Genomic DNA, 17,422 nt, shown 5'->3' with positions numbered 1-17,422 from the left:
CAAGTCGTCCTTGGAAACCCCTACCCTATTGAATGTCTGTTCGCGGAAGGTGTATGGCTGCTATCTAGCGCCCGACTTAGCCTACAGCACTAAACACACATCTCAGCGTCCTGTAGCTGTGCCTGCCAGTACGGCGCCGTGCGCCTGCCTTGCGCTTTCCATACCCGAGTCTGGGTGGTTAGTGGCGTCCGTTAGTGCGGCATCGCTTGCACTCTTGTGCACTTATATTTCTTAAGGTTCTCTACACACCCAGTTGCGGTGTTACGCCAGCAAGGGTCTAATCGGGCTTCAATCCCTTCTGGGGTTAAGTCCGCTGACCACTTGCTCGCGCACTAGTGCGGTACTGCAGTCCTGTGAATTAACAGGATCGCTTTCTTCACGCTGGGTGAGGTTTAACCCACGCGTGTATACTTTAGTGTACCGCCATATTGTCTGCAAATTGCTAGCAGCAGGTTCTCACCTGCACGGTGGACCCCGGACTGCGAACGCACCTTTATCATCTGTCTAGGTGCGTTCCGCCAGTCCTAACAATATGTTGTCTGGTCGTGATGGGGTGATATTTGTCCCTTGTATGTGGTATTTTTGGTTACCATGTAGTGGTAATATGTGATTCGGTCATGGTATGATGGTATTTGTACCTTGTATGTGATATTATTGGTTATTTTAAACATTGAAAAATAAATAAAAATAGACCTAAATTGTATTGGATATTTTAACAAATGATTAATAGAACAGAGTAGAGTAGGACTCGGACAAAAGAGTCTAATTTGGTGGCAGATTAAAACATCTTTTGGCCAAAACAAAAGCTGCTATGTATGTGATCTGGTGATGGGAACTGTTAATGTGTGATTGGTGAGGACGTGGTGCAGAAATGGGGGTTTTCCAAGTGAAGGCAGTGGGACTGTGGACAGTTCGAGGGGTGGAGGCGGGGCTGTTTTGGAGCCTGGGTGGAGTCTCAAGGGGGGTCCAGAAAATTTTGCCAGTATGGGGCTCTGAAATTCCTAGTGGCAGCCCTGGCCGGGGTCACACACTAGCGTAGAATACAGACGAGTGCTATGCAAGAAAACATTGCTTAGCACTCGGACCAGTGTTAATTTATGGGGCAGATCACATCTGCGATTATTTTCACATGCCAAATAAGCATGTGAGAACAATCGCAGCATGCTGCAATTGACACCGAGACTACGCCGAGTCTCGGCTCACTCGCACCCATATAAATCTATGGGTGCGAGCGACACAACGCACATCACTCAGATATCATCCGAGTGATGTGCGATATACGCTGACGCCGGCAGTGGAGGAGATGGAGAAATTATTTTCTCCACCTCCTGCGCAGCTGTGCGAGAGAATCGAACTACAGTAGTATGAGACTCAGCTCCCGCTCGCAGCGGACCAGGAGCCGTGGGTCATTAGCATATTGAATCCAATGCTCTCACATCGGGTGCCATATGCTAGTGTGACCCCGGCCTAAAGAGAAAAGTACAGTTCCCCTAAGTTCAATTAAGCTTGTGGAGTTAATCTTGGGTGGTGCCCCGGCTCAATACACACAAAGGTTACAAAAAACGGTTTTCCTGTTTTGTAGAACTTAAACTGGGCCTTATGGTGTCACCCCCACATGCCACACCTGTGACTTAATACCACCACACCATGACCAGGCCACATAGTGACCGAATAATACTACATACAAGGGACAAATACCACAACACCATTTCCAGACCACATATTACCACCACATAGTGACTGAATACTACAATACTGATCAGTAATAAAAAAAAACCCACAATACTATCACCATAAGTGCCAGTATTCACAGGAGATCTGTACTTAGTATGCAGTGTCTGTGTAGAGGTAATACAGAGATCACTGGTGACATTATACACAGGACCTCTATATAGTATACAGTGTATAGTGTCAGTGTATAGGTAACACTGACTCACCAGTGACGTCTCTAGGTGAAGTCCTTCATCTTTCAGCCAGCACAGACCGCCATCATTCCTTCCAGCCAGGACTCGTTTCTGCAGGAAATAACACAGTTATCTCGAGCTCCGCTTGCAGAACACATTACTTAATTTTTCACAACTTCTACATTATATCACATGAAGAAAAAAAGGTGATATAGTGTCACTCTGCACAGTAACAGGACCGCCCCCCCATTTAAAACAGTATACTCAAAAAATAAAATAAATACATCACTGCAGTAATAATATCCCTTAATTAGCCCCTATGGTAATAATATTCCCCACCCTGGCCCCGTTTCTCATTCCTGGCTCCAGCCATATGTTCTCGCATCCTGCCCTCATGAGTATCCATTCTACCCCATATGATCTCCACATCCTGCCCCACCAGCCTCCATCGTATCCGTCCTGCCCCATGATCCAATCCTGCCCCGTGTCTCCAATCATGCCCCGTATCTACATTCTGCCCATGCCTCAAGTCCTGCCCCCAGTGTGTCCAGCATATTACCCCCATGTTGTCCAGCAATCTGCCCCAGTGTGTCCAGCATATTACCCCCATGTTGTCCAGCAATCTGCCCCAGTGTGTCCAGCATATTACCCCCAGTGTGTCCAGCAATCTGCCCCAGTATGTCCAGCACTGCCCCCAGTGTGTCCAGCAATCTGCCCCAGTGTCCAGCCTTTCCCCAGTGTGTCCAGCAGTCTGCCCCAGTGTGTCCAGCATATTACCCCCAGTGTCCAGCATTGCCCCAGTGTGTCCAGCATATTACCCCCAGTGTGTCCAGCAATCTGCCCCAGTGTCCAGCATTGCCCCAGTGTGTCCAGAAGTCTGCCCCAGGGTCTCCAGCATTGCCTCAATGTGTCCAGAAATCTGCCCCAGGGTCTCCAGTATTGCCCCAGTGTGTCCAGCAATCTGCCCCATGGTCTCCTGTATTGCCCCAGTGTGTCCAGCATTCTGCCCCATGGTCTCCAGTATTGCCCCAGTGTGTCCAGCATTCTGCCCCATGGTCTCCAGTATTGCCCCGGTGTGTCCAGCAATCTGCCCCATGGTCTCCAGTATTGCCCCAGTATGTACAGAAGTCTGCCCAGGGTCTCCAGCATTGCCTCAATGTGTCCTGAAATCTGCCCCATGGTCTCCAGTATTCAGTGTGTCCAGCAATCTGCCCGATAGTCTCCTGTATTGCCCCAGTGTGTCCAGCATTCTGCCCCATGGTCTCCAGTATTTCCCCAGTGTGTCCAGCATTCTGCCCCATGGTCTCCAGTATTGCCCCAGTGTGTCCAGCAATCTGCCCCATGGTCTCCTGTATTGCCCCAGTGTGTCCAGCATTCTGCCACATTGTCTCCTGTATTGCCCCAGTGTGTCCAGCAATCTGCCCCATGGTCTCCTGTATTGCCCCAGTGTGTCCAGCATTCTGCCACATGGTCTCCTGTATTGCCCCAGTGTGTCCAGCATTCTGCCCCATGGTCTCCAGTATTGCCCCAGTGTCCAGCAATCTGCCCCATGGTCTCCTGTATTGCCCCAGTGTGTCCAGCATTCTGCCACATGGTCTCCTGTATTGCCCCAGTGTGTCCAGCAATCTGCCCCATGGTCTCCAGTATTGCCCCAGTGTGTCCAGCAATCTGCCCCATAGTCTCCTGTATTGCCCCAGTGTGTCCAGCAATCTGCCCCATGGTCTCATGTATTGCCCCAGTGTGTCCAGCAATCTGCCCCATGGTCTCATGTATTGCCCCAGTGTGTCCAGCAATCTGCCCCATGGTCTCCTGTATTGCCCCAGTGTGTCCAGCAATCTGCCCCATAGTCTCCTGTACTGCCCCAGTGTGTCCAGCATTCTGCCCCATAGTCTCCTGTATTGCCCCAGTGTGTCCAGCAATCTGCCCCATGGTCTCCAGTACTGCCCCAGTGTGTCCAGCAATCTGCCCCATGGTCTCCAGTATTGCCCCAGTGTGTCCAGCATTGCCCCAGCCCCAGACAGTCAGACATAAACAAAAAAAAAAAAAGTAAAATCCTCACCTCTCCCGTTCCTAGCGCAGGTCCGATGCAGCCAGTCAGCGTCTCTCCGGCTCTGCGACGCTCAGGACAGAGAGGCAGAGCGGCGCGCACAGTAGTGACGTCATCGCGCCCTCTGCTCTGAGACGTCGCAGAGCAGAGGACGCTGCAGCTGCCGGCGCCGCAGGAACCAGGAGAGGTGAGTATAGAGCGGGGGGCGGGGTCCGGTGGTGGGGGGAGCTGGCCCTGGTCGTGGCGGCGGACGGCGCCGCACGAAGATTTAAAGGGGCGTCTTTTTTTTTTCTTCTGCAGCGCCGGCCGCCCCCTGCATTGTGCCGCCCGGGGCGGACCGCCCCCCCCGCACCCCCCTTCCTACGCCACTGCACATGACTTAATTTTATAAACAAAAGAGAAAAAAGAGAGAAAATGGCATAGCTGCATTTGGAAATGCAAATATAATCTTATATACATAGTCACTTTCAGTATATATACATCAATCAGTCTTAATGTTCATTCCTATGGAGGTTCTAGTACCCAGATTCAAAATTCAGAAAGCTTCTTTAATCTTTATATTTCAATATTTTGCTTCTATCACCACCTCATTTAGCTTGAGACACCATGTTAATGGCATTAACCATTAGCAAACTTACATTCCCACTATGAGTATAGAGAAAGTGTTGAGAAGCACCTGAAAGGAATAACCTCATTCACAAAAAAATGGCTTCACCATACCCACTAACCATGAGTAGAGCTAAAGTGGGGTATGCAAACTTTTGAGCACAACTGTATATATACAGTTAGGTCCATATATATTTGGACAGAGACAACATTTTTCTCATTTTGGTTATAGACATTAAAATTAATTGTGATAAACAAAACAATTTAGATGCAGGTGAAGTTCAGACTTTAAGCTTTCATTTGAGGTTATCCACATCAAAATTGGATGAAGGGTTTAGGAGTTCCAGCTCCTTAACATGTGCCACCCTGTTTTTAAAGGGACCAAAAGTAATTGGACAGATTAAATAATTTAAAATAAAATGTTCATTTCTAATACTTGGTTGACAACCCTTTATTGGCAATGACTGCCTGAAGTCTTGAACTCATGGACATCACCAGACGCTGTGTTTTCTCCTTTTTGATGCTCTGCCAGGCCTTCACTGCGGTGATTTTCAGTTGCTGTTTGTTTGTGGGCCTTTCTGTCTGAAGTTTAGTCTTTAACAAGTGAAATGCATGCTCAATTGGGTTGAGATCAGGTGACTGACTTGGCCATTCAAGAATATTCTGCTTCTTTGCTTTAATAAACTCCTGGGTTGCTTTGACTTTATGTTTTGGGTCATTGTTCATCTGTAGTATAAAACGACGATCAATCAGTTTGGCTGCATTTGGCTGGATCTGAGCACACAGTATGGCTCTGAATACCTCAGAATTCATTCGGCTGCTTCTGTCCTGTGTCACATCATCAAGAAACACTAGTGACCCAGTGCCACTGGCAGCCATGCATGCCCAAGCCATCACACTGCCTCCGCCGTGTTTTACAGATGATGTGGTATGCTTTGGATCATGAGCTGTACCACGCCTTCGCCATACTTTTCTCTTTCCATCATTCTTGTAGAGGTTGTTCTTGGTTTCATCTGTCCAAAGAACGTTCTTCCAGAACTGTGCTGGCTTTTTTAGATGTTTTTTAGCAAAGTCTAGTCTAGCCTTTTTATTCTTGATGCTTATGAGTGGCTTGCACCGTGCAGTGAACCCTCTGTATTTATTTTCATGCAGTCTTCTCTTTATGGTAGATTTGGATATTGATACGCCTACCTCCTGGAGAGTGTTGTTCACTTGGTTGGCTGTTGTGAAGGGGTTTCTCTTCACCATGGAGATTATTCTGCGATCATCCATCACTGTTGTCTTCCGTGGGCGCCCAGGTCTTTTTGCATTGATGAGTTCACCAGTGCTTTCTTTCTTTCTCAGGATGTACCAAACTGTAGATTGTTCCACTCCTAATATTGTAGCAATTTCTCGGATGGGTTTTTTCTGTTTTCGCAGCTTAAGGATGGCTTGTTTCACCTGTATGGATAGCTCCTTTGACCGCATGTTTACTTCACAGCAAAACCTTCCAAATGCAGGCACCACACCTCAAATCAACTCCAGGCCTTTTATCTGCTTAATTGAGAATGACATAACGAAGGGATTGCCCACACCTGTCCATGAAATAGCTTTGGAGTCAATTGTCCAATTACTTTTGGTCCTTTTTAAAACAGGGTGGCACATGTTAAGGAGCTGAAACTCCTAAACCCTTCATCCAATTTTAATGTGGATACCCTCAAATGAAAGCTGAAAGTCTGAACTTCAACTGCATCTGAATTGTTTTGTTTAAAATTCATTGTGGCAATGTCTATAACCAAAATTAGAAAAATGTTGTCTCTGTCCAAATATATATGGACCTAACTGTATATATACACACATATATATATATATGTATATATATATATATATATGAGCCTACACATAGCCTCTTATAAGCGGCATTAGCCCCATATATCCTACCTATATACAACGCCCCACATAGCCTCCAATATTCAGCATGAGCCCCACATAACCTCCTGTATACAATGTGAGCTCCACTTGGACTCCCTATATACAGCTTCAACCCCACATAGCCACCCTGTATACAACGTGAGCCCCACATAGCCTCCAATATACAGCATGAGCACCACATATCCTTCCTATATATAGCTTGAGCTCCACATAGCGTCCCTATATACAGCATGAACCCCACATAGCCTCCCATATACAGAGTGAGTCTAGCAAAGCTTCTCATATACAGCATGAACCCCCAATTACAGCATGAGCCCCACATAGTCTCCCATATACAGTGTGAGCCCCACATAGCCTCCAATATACAGCAGAAGCACCATATAGCCTCCAATATGCAGCGTGAGCCCCACGTAGCCTTCCTATATATAGCTTGAGCATCACATAGTGTCCCTATATACAGCATGAACCACACATAGCCTCCCATATATACAGCGTGATCCCCACATAGCCTCCCATATACAGCATGAGCCCCCATTTGCAGCATGAGCCCCACATAGCCTCCCATATACAGTGTGAGCCCCACATAGCCTCCCATTTGCAGCATGAGCCCCATATAGCCTCCCATATACAGTGTGAGCCCCACATAGCCTCCCATTTGCAGCATGAGCCCCATATAGCCTTCCACATACAGCATGAGCTCCACATAGCTTCTAACATACAGCATGAGCCCCACATAGCCTCCAATATACAGTATGAGCCCCACAAAGCCTTCCATATACAGTATGAGCTCCACATAGCCTCCCATATACAGCATGAGCAGCACATAGCCTCCTATGTACATTCAAACATCCCATACACATGACAAAAACACCACATACTCACCTCACTCCCGCTCTCCTGGCGGACTACTCCTGTCTATGGTGCACTGACTCTCTGCAGTACCCAGCTGACATGATGAAATTACGTTATCGTTTCACACACGTGTCGTCGCGGCCTGGCTGCGCACCCTTCAGAGCCCACTGCACACCCACCTTGCCTCTGTGACCGCCAGTGGGAAACTGCACGACGCTGCACACGCTTTCACTTATATATCCACACCCCCAGCTTCCGGGTCAGATCCCCGTCCAGTCCTTTTTGTCTTCCCCCGGGAAAGAAGGGATGCAGCCTCAGCAGTTCCGGACGCAGCTCAATACAGGTACTTGCAGCCTGGTCTTCCTCCTAACATCGACAGCGGCGGTGGCCGAAGGACAGCGGAGAGGCCAAGGTGCGGCCCATGGGCCACTGTTTCAGGTCTTCAGCTGTCTTGGTCTGCAGACAGAATTGGAACAGTTAGAGTGCCAGATGTGACCCGCGGGCCGTACTTTTCCCAGGCCTGGGCTGAACCATTTTGCAAAGATGAATGTAGGAAAATTGAAGTATTCACCTCAGGAAAACTGATAGAAACAAGTGCACACCAAGTAGTTAGCGACTACTTGAATTGAAGGGCACAAGTTATTAGGTATGCATAGTTGAAGGTCAAATTTTACTTTCTGTTGATCAGTTTCAAAACTAATTGTTATTATGCTGCACAGTGGGGAGAACATTAGAATGCAGAGAATGAGAAGTAGAAAATACTGTAAATACATTTATTCTATTTCTGCATTTGCATTATAATTTGAGGAATTTAAATAAATCCTTTGATTTTCATAATGCACTTCAGCATAAGACATCAGTGTTTCATCTATATTTAGCAGTTCTTTTAATGGCAGTTTAGAGGCATTTGGTATAATTGCAGGCTGCTTTGAGAGGGTTCTCATTTTCCTCTGCTGATGTGACCTTTTCATTACATAAAGGGTAACCATACTTTCAAGTCAAAACTCTGTTCAAAACTCAAGGAGACATGTCTGTTCTTTTCCGGTATCATAGATGAGAAGTGCCAATAAGGCCACTTTCACACATTCAGTATTTGTCATTGTTTTATATCAGGATTTGTAAAACAAAACCAGGAAAGAAATAGAGGAAAAGTAAAATAGAAACATGTGCACCACTTCTGGTTTTGGCTTAAAAATACTGATATAAAATACTGACCAAACAATCAATGCGTGAACGAGGCCTTGGACTGTGGACATACAAAAAGAGGTGCAAATACAGTAGAATAATGAATTGTGTGCAGGCAAAAAAAATGTGCCGAACATAAAACTAGACAAACAGATGCAAAGGCAAGGATGAATTGGGGCCTAAATTTCCTTCTGGTAGCAACTTTTCAAGCAATCCAACCAAATATGTTTAAAATGCTATTTACCTGCAGATTACCACTATAGAGTGGCATGCAAAAGTTTGGGCACCCCTGGTCAAAATTACTGTTATCGTGAACAGTTAAGAAAGTTGAGAAGAAAGATTAAATGAACTCTAAAAGGCCTAAAGCTAAATATAACATATTTCCTTTGTATTGTAGGCCAAAAAAAAAATCACATTTTAAAAAATACAGAAAGAAAAATGGGCCTATGAAAAAGTTTGGGTTTCGTTGGAGATTTGTTTGCTCAGATAATTTTCGCCAAGGTTTCATACCTTAATTAGCCTGTTCGGGTTATGGTTTGTTCACTATCATCGTTAGGAAAGGCAAAGTGAAGCAAACTTCCCAGCTTTATAAAAACCCAGCCTTCTCTAATCTTGTGCCAAAAAAACGGCACCCATAGGTTCTTCTAAGCAGCTGAAAATGAAAATGGTGGATGCCCACAAAACAGGAGAAGGCTATAAGAAGATAGCAAAGCACTTTCAAATTGCCCTTTCCTCAGGTTGAAATCTAATTATTAAATGTCAGTTAACGAGAACAGTGGTGGTCAAGATAAGGTCTGGAAGACCAAGCAAAATTTCAGTGAGACTTGCTCGTATGATTGTGTAAGGGTATGTGTCCACGTTTAGGATTGCATCAGGATTTGATCAGGATTTGACGCAGGTAAAATCTGCACCAAATCTGCACCTGAGGTCACTGGCAGGTCATCTGCGTTTTTCATGCGTTTTTGACGATTTTTTTCGTGCGGATTTGTGTGTTTTTGTAAGCTCAATAAAGTTATACCCAAAAAAGGGTGATGTCATTTCTTGTCTAACCTCTTACACACACAGACAGATAGATGATAGATAACAGATATATCCATCTATAAATATATCTATAGATAGATTATCCATCTATCTATATAATCATTTAAGGGGTACTTCCTTCTGTTTGTCTGTCTGTTTTTCTGTCTGTAACGGAAATCCCGAGTCGCTGATTGGTCGCGGCCGACAGTCCGGCCGCAAATTGGCCCCTCCCTAGTCCCCATCCCGGACGAACTTTTTTACTATTGATGCTGGCTATGCAGCATCAATAATGAAAATATATAATGGTAAAAGTAATAAAAAAATAAAAAATCATGCTATTCTGACCTTCCGTCGCCTCCACAGCTTTCCCGCTCCTCCCAATGCTCTCGGCAGCTTCCGTTCCCAGAGATGCATTGCAAAATTACACAGATGACTTAGCGGTCTCTGGCAAAGACTGCTTGCTAAGTCATCTGGGTAATTTTGCAATGCATCTCTCGGAACGGAAGCTGCTGGCCGCATCGCTAGGAGCGGAACAGCTTCGGTGGACGACGGAAGGTGAGTATATAACTATTTTTTATTTTAATTATTTTTGTGGGCTATGTTATTTACTACGTGGCTGCTATATACTACGTGGCTGCTATATACTTCGTGGCTGCGCTATCTACTGTGTTGGCTGTGCTATATACTACGTGGCTGTGCTATCTACTGCATGGGCTGTGCTATCTACTACATGGGCTGTGTTATATACTACATCGCTGTGCTATATACTACGTGGCTGTGCTATATACTACATGGCTATGCTATATACTACGTGGCTGCTATATACTACGTGGCTGTGCTATCTACTGCGTGGGCTGTTATATACTACGTGGGCTGTGTTATATACTACATCACTGTGCTATATACTACATCGCTGTGCTATATACTACATCGCTGTGCTATATACTACATCGCTGTGCTATATACTACGTGGCCGGCCGCGACCAATCAGCGATATTGGCGCGGAATTTAACCCCCACTCACAGCGCGACGTACATACATACATACAGTTATATGAAAAAGTTTGAGCACCCCTATTAATCTTAAGCTTAATGTTTTAAAAAAATTGTTTTTTTTGCAACAGCTATTTCAGTTTCATGTATCTAATAACTGTTGGCCACAGTAATGTTTCGGCCTTGAAATGAGGTTTATTGTACTAACAGAAAATGTGCAATCTGCATTCAAACAAAATTTGACAGGTGCATAAGTATGGGCACCCCACCAGAAAAGTGACATTAATATTTAGTAGATCCTCCTTTTGCAAAAATAACAGCCTATAGTCACTTCCTGTAGCTTTTAATGAGTTCCTGGATCCTGGATGAAGGTATTTTTGACCATTCCTCTTTACAAAACAATTCCAGTTCAGCTAAGTTTGATGGTCGCCGAGCATGGACAGCCCTCTTCAAATGATCCCACAGATGTTCAATGATATTCAGGTCTGGGGACTGGGATGGCCATTCCAGAACGGTGTAATTGTTCCTCTGCATGAATGCCTGAGTAGATTTGGAGCGGTGTTTTGGATCATTGTCTTGCTGAAAGATCCATCCCCTGCGTAACTTCAACTTTGTCAGTGATTCATGAACATTATTGTCAAGAATTTGCTGATACTGAGAGGAACCCATGCGTCCCTCAACTTTAACAAGATTCCCGGTGCCGGCATTGGCCACACAGCCCCAAAGCATGATGGAGCCTCCACCAAATTTTACTGTGGGTAGCAAGTGTTTTTCTTGGAATGCTGTGTTTTTTGGCCGCCATGCATAACGCCTTTTTGTATGACCAAACAACTCAATCTTGGTTTCATCAGTCCACAGGACCTTCTTCCAAAAAGAAATTGGCTTCTCAAAATGTGCTTTTGCATACCTCAGCCGACTCTGTTTGTTGCATGCTTGCAGAAGCGGCTTATTTTGCATCATTCTCCCATACAGCTTCTCCTTGTGCAAAGTGCGTTGTATAGTTGACCGATGCACAGTGAGACCATCTGCAGCAAGTTGATGCTGCAGCTCTCTGGAGGTGGTCTGTGGATTGTCCTTGACTGATCTCACCATTCTTCTCTGCCTTTCTGATGTTTTTCTTGGCCTGCCACTTCTGGCCTTAACAAGAACTGTACCTGTGTTCTTCCATTTCCTTAGTATGTTCCTCACAGTGGAAATTGACAGGTTAAATCTCTAAGACAGCTTTTTGTATCCTTCCCCTGAACAACTATGTTGAATAATCTTTGTTTTCAGATCATTAGACAGTTGTTTTGAGGAGCCCATCATGCCACTCTTCAGAGGAGATTCAAACAGGAGAACAACTTGCAAGTGGCCACTTTAAGTAGCTTTTCTCATGATTGCATACACCTGGCTATGAAGATCAAAGCTCAATGAGGTTAGAAAACCCAAAAAAAGTGCTTTATTAAGTCAGTAAAAAGTAGGTAGGAGTATTTAAAACAAGAAAATAATAAGGGTGCCCATACTTATGCACCTGTCAAATTTTGTTTGAATGCAGATTGCACATTTTCTGTTAGTACAATAAACCTCATTTTAAGGCAGAAACATTACTGTGTCCAACAGTTATTAGATATATGAAACTGAAATAGCTGTTGCAAAAAAAACAATTTTTATAAAACATTATGCTTAAGATTAATAGGGGTGCCCAAACTTTATCATATAAATGTATTATGGTAAGTGCCATATAGATAGGAAGCGAGAGGAGACAAATAGTAAAATAAAACAATTTCTTTATTGAATAACAATCGTATAAAAATTGGTTAAAAAGACAGGGCAAAATGGAGCCTCCAAACTGGTGGGGAACAGAAGCAGCAGCAGGTATTAAAGTGCACAGTGAACTAGAATGTAATTTAAGGCACCCCTATTAGAGAACAATAAGGCTTAAATGTAGTCTTTAAATCCAAGGGTTGGCAGAAAAAAAGACAGGGGAATGGAAAACGGGGAAGGGAGAGGGAGAATACCCTCAACTGGCAATAAATGCTTTTATATGGCACTTACCATAATAGATTTTGTTGATGATTATTCAGCAGCACAGGTTGAATTTAGGTATTTTGGCAGGAATTTGAATTTCAACAGTTTTGCTCATCATTGTAACACTTCACTAGAAAGGATGTAAATGTGACTTAATGTTGGCTACGAAATGAAATGGAATTTCATGCTCCTGTCTATTTCTTTCTGTCTTTGTGGAAAGAACAAGGAGATACTGCATCTATCAAAACATCACACTTCCCTTTTAATTTTTCTGTCAACCAAAAGAGACATCTCTTTAATGAAAAACCTTACACATTTCCGCCATCAAATGTATGCAAAGTTAAAATTATGGTAATCTCAGTATTGGAAAACTTAACTACATTTTGGTCCAATTGTGCAAGCAGAGCCTTAAGTCAAAACAAACTTAACATCATAGAATAAATCATTTTCTAATAATTAATCTTGAGTTATTCTTTTCTCAATATCCTTTTTTTCACTTCTCGGCATGTTAGTAATTCATTATATAGTAACAGGTAATCTGTATGATTTCCAATTTAATGGATATGACTGCATGACTGCATGCGGACTGACATAATAGATTTCTTGTCTTTGAATTCTCAGTTCTGTAACTCCAAGCGAAATTGAAAGTCGATTTAAGATGAGAAATTATTTTTTCAGATCTGAATAAAATATGATTATTATTTAATAATTATTTAACTTTTGTAGTGGAGACCTTACAAGCCCAAAACTTCTTTTTCCATCACACTTTATTGACATATTCAAAATTTAACATACAGTTTTTGGCAGGGAGGGGGGGATGCGGAGTCCAATAGTTTCCCACTACCTATGGAAAAAAACAGTGGGAAGGAACCCATAACTTCTGAGCCTCAAATGAAGCACCTTGAAAGCGATGCTCTTCACCTGGCTAAGACGTGTGGCCAAAACTTTTACGCCACATTCAGACGTCAGTGATTTTTCTCCTACGTGAAAAAATTATGGCTTTTCATCACTGTTTTTTATCAGTATTTTCGCAATGATTTCCTCAAATGCCCCCCCCCCCCAAATGTTTTGTAAAGCTTCTCTTACACATTACAGTGATAAAAATGGACAGCTAAGAGATAGTGACCATGTGCTGTTCCCTATGCTGCTTTTCATGAACTCATAGACTTGAAAGGCTAAGGTATTATTTTCAGTCCAAGTGCTGTCCATGAAAAAACAAGCTCTTGTATAGAGTTGAGTGAATTTGTTCGGATCCCCACTTATTCGGCAAGCTATAGCACTTACCAAGTAAGCTGCAGAGGGAACCCGGATACATGGAGCTCTCCGGCTGATCAGCATGTGTCACAGCTGTATCATAGTCACAACACCTTCATGGAGAGCCTGTGTGTGTGTGTTGGGCTCTCCATGCATGTTCTGTGACTGTGACACAGTCCCGACACATGCAGCTGCGGTGCCGATCAGCTGATCAGCCGCCACGTTCCATATATCCGGGTTCCCTCTGGAGCTTATTTGGTAAGTGCTATAACATGCTGAGTAAGTGGGGAACCGAACAAAAACAAATTCGCTCAATTCTACTCTTGTACAACTGCTCAGAGGACCCAATGCAGACAGATGTAATACAAATGAAAAATTAGCTGTTTTTTTCTGAATGAAAATTGCGCAACTTTTTACGATCATATGAATTTATCCTCTGGAGCATGACACTTTCTCTATTTGTTACGCAGCATACATTGCCCTGGTGAGATGATGCTCTCTCTCACTTCCCGGTCCCGGCTCACTTTCCAAAGATGCATTTCCGGTGAGACGCTCTGTGCCACCAGATGCATAATTAGAGGACATGACAGCTAGACCACTCTTCACACTATTTCACACCTCTCACTATGTTCTTCTGATTCAGGTAACTACCTCCATTGAAAGATTAACCGTTGTTTTAATTTGTATTTCATGAATCAATAGTACACATAAAAATGAGAAACTTTTTAATATACTGTATATTAACAGAGAAATTATCTTCTCTCACTGTTTAATCAATTAACTAAATGCAAATTGAATGAAATCTAATCAATATTTATGTGATCACCTTTGTCTTCAAAACAGTATCAAAGCATCAGTTCTTCTAAGTACACTTGCACACAAGTTTTGGAGAAAATCGGCAGGGAGGTTGTTCCAAACATCTTGGAGAAGTAACCACAGATCTTCTGTGGATGTAGGTTTCTGCAAATCCTTTCTTTTCATGTAATTCGAAACAAACTCAATGATGTTGAGATCAGGACTCTGTGAGGGCCATATCATCACTCACAGTGCTCCATGTCCTGCAGATAGTTCTTAAAGAAATTGGCTGAATGTTTGGGTTTGTTGTCCAGCTGCAAAATATATTTAAGCCCAATCAAACCCCTCCATTTAAGTATTGCATGATGGATAAAAGGTGTATTTTACACAATAAATCTTTGTGGCAAAGCACAAAGGAAATCATCAATCTGCTTCAAACTGGTCAACAACATTTCGTTTTGTTCAAAATGGAGAAGGAGATTACCCATATGTTGAGCTGCAATGTGTGCTACACGTTTACAGACTTGCCAGAGGAAAAGATAAACTATGCATGCTAGAAATGTAAATTCGTTATTCAGTTAGAGGAAAAGGGGTAAAGTCTTCAGGAGAGAATAGCTACGCTGAAGCTCATCAAGCTGATGAGGATTTCCTTGACAGAGCATAAGAATCAGTTCTGAATGTTGCAAAAGAAGAAAGTTTCAGTGGTCCTGCAGAAGCTAATGACAGAGCACAAGTAACTATTCAAAATGTTCAAAGAGAAGCACTTTTCAATGTACCTGCAGAAGAAGAGAAATAGAAACATGTGACCAAAAGAAGCAAGAGGATGAGGAGGCAGTCAGCACCCATATCGCTGAAGAACTGTTACCACACTGTTTTGCCCATTAATGTGTAGCAAGTTAATTCACAATGTAGTACCAGTTGTCACCATTAGAGGTCATTAGGTACACATTTATCCTGTTCCTGTATTCAGGATCATTTCGCTTTAAGCCCTGTGTTCTGACTAGAACCGCCCCCCTGGTTTCCCGGGCTAGAAGGTTGTAGCCATTTTCATCCGGACCTTTGAGTCTTACACACGTGTTCCTGGCTCTCTTTTCTTGCAGATCATTGCTCTTGATAAGCAGAGTCTGGTGAGGCACAAATGTACCTTCATGGTTGTGTTAGAACTAGTGTTGAGCATTCCGATACCGCAAGTATCGGGTATCGGCCGATACTTGCGGTATCGGAATTCCGATACCGAGATCCGATACTTTTGTGGTATCGGGTATCGGTATCGGATACATAGAGATGTGTAAAATAAAGAATTAAAATAAAAAATATTGATATATTTACCTCTCCGGCGGCCCCTGGACTCAGCGCGGGTAACCGGCAGGCTTCGTTGTTCAAAATCAGCGCTTTTAGGACCTGAGAATCACGTCCCGGCTTCTGATTGGTCGCGGGCCGCCCATGTGACCGCCACGCGACCAATCACAAGCCGCGACGTCACCGCAAGCTATTAACGCGCTCATTTTTAAAAATGAGCGCGTTAATGACTTTCAAAGACGTAGCGGCTTGTGATTGGTCGCGTGGCCGCGACCAATCACAATCCGCGACGTCACCGCAAGCTATTAACGCGCTCATTTTTAAAAATGAGCGTGTTAATGGCTTTCAAAGACGTAGCGGCTTGTGATTGGTCGCGGTCACGCGACCAATCACAAGCCGCTACGTCTTTGAAAGTCATTAACGCGCTCATTTTTAAAAAATGAGCGCGTTAAGGACCTGCGAATGACGTCACGGCTTGTGATTGGTCGCGTGGCGGTCACATGGGCGGCCCGCGACCAATCAGAAGCCGGGACGTGATTCTCAGGTCCTAAAAGCGCTGATTTTGAACAAAGAAGCCTGCCGGTTACCCGCGCTGAGTTCAGGGGCCGCCGGAGAGGTAAATATATCAATATTTTTTATTTTAATTCTTTATTTTACACATCCCTATGGATCCCAGGGCCTGAAGGAGAGTTTCCTCTCCTTCAGACCCTGGGAACCATGAGAATACCTTCCGATACTTGATGTCCCATTGACTTGTATTGGTATCGGATATCGGTATCGGCGATATCCGATATTTTTTGGTTATCGGCCGATACTATCCGATACCGATACTTTCAAGTATCGGACGGTATCGCTCAACACTAGTTAGAACAGTTATGCAGCCACTGTGTAGCAGAGTGTGTAGTTAGGCATGTTGTGCTTTGTTTCTCTGTATTCAGATAGATGCTTGCTTGTATAAAGTAGTACAATGCTGACTGCCTGAACTTGCCCTAAAATAGCCATGATAACTGTGTATCTGTTTTATGCTGTGTTCAGTGTTAGCCCTGTAATCTCTCTGTTATTCATGTTATTGCATCCTGTAACATGCTGTAATGTGCCAAGGACTGATGCACTGTTATTTCCTTTGTAGTTTTTGCCTGATCATCCATTATATCGCATATCTCACAATATCATCCACTATTGTTGTTCATCATTCACCATCTCAATAAATATAGACTTAAGAACCTATACAGTCTGTTTACTGAGAAATTGGATGAAGGTTTATCTGTATGCTGGAATCCACCCAGCATCATACGTGGAGGAAGGCAGAACACACACTCTCACACAGGACAAGTATGAAATGTACAGCAAAAAGTGCTTTGCCCACCATGATCACTCCAGTAAGCAATCTGAAATCTCTTGAAGGGATAAAAAGGAGAACGGTAGTGCAGAAGAAAAGGAGAGTGGTGGTTGTAGGACATTCCCTACTGAGAGGAACAGAATCTTCCAAATGGACATAATCTATCGACAAGTGTGCTAACCTTCAGGTGCTCAAATCAAAGATGTTTTTG

General features: G+C 43.7%; 1 long non-coding RNA gene across 1 annotated transcript in view; it reads left to right on the top strand.

Moving 5' to 3' along the window:
- The window catches only part of LOC138674271 (uncharacterized), a 52,416-nt gene extending 36,705 nt beyond the window's left edge, over positions 1–15,711 (top strand). The window contains exons 2-3 of the long non-coding RNA XR_011320564.1: positions 14,249–14,421; positions 14,622–15,711. This is a non-coding gene — a long non-coding RNA (uncharacterized lncRNA). The remainder of the gene's footprint in view (positions 1–14,248; positions 14,422–14,621) is intronic.
- The last annotated feature ends 1,711 nt before the right edge of the window (positions 15,712–17,422 follow it).

This window comes from Ranitomeya imitator, chromosome 4 (assembly GCF_032444005.1).
Source record: "Ranitomeya imitator isolate aRanImi1 chromosome 4, aRanImi1.pri, whole genome shotgun sequence".
Classification (NCBI taxonomy): domain Eukaryota; kingdom Metazoa; phylum Chordata; class Amphibia; order Anura; family Dendrobatidae; genus Ranitomeya; species Ranitomeya imitator.
The sequence above is the reverse complement of the archived record's forward strand: the minus strand, read 5'-3'. Positions and strand labels throughout refer to the sequence as shown.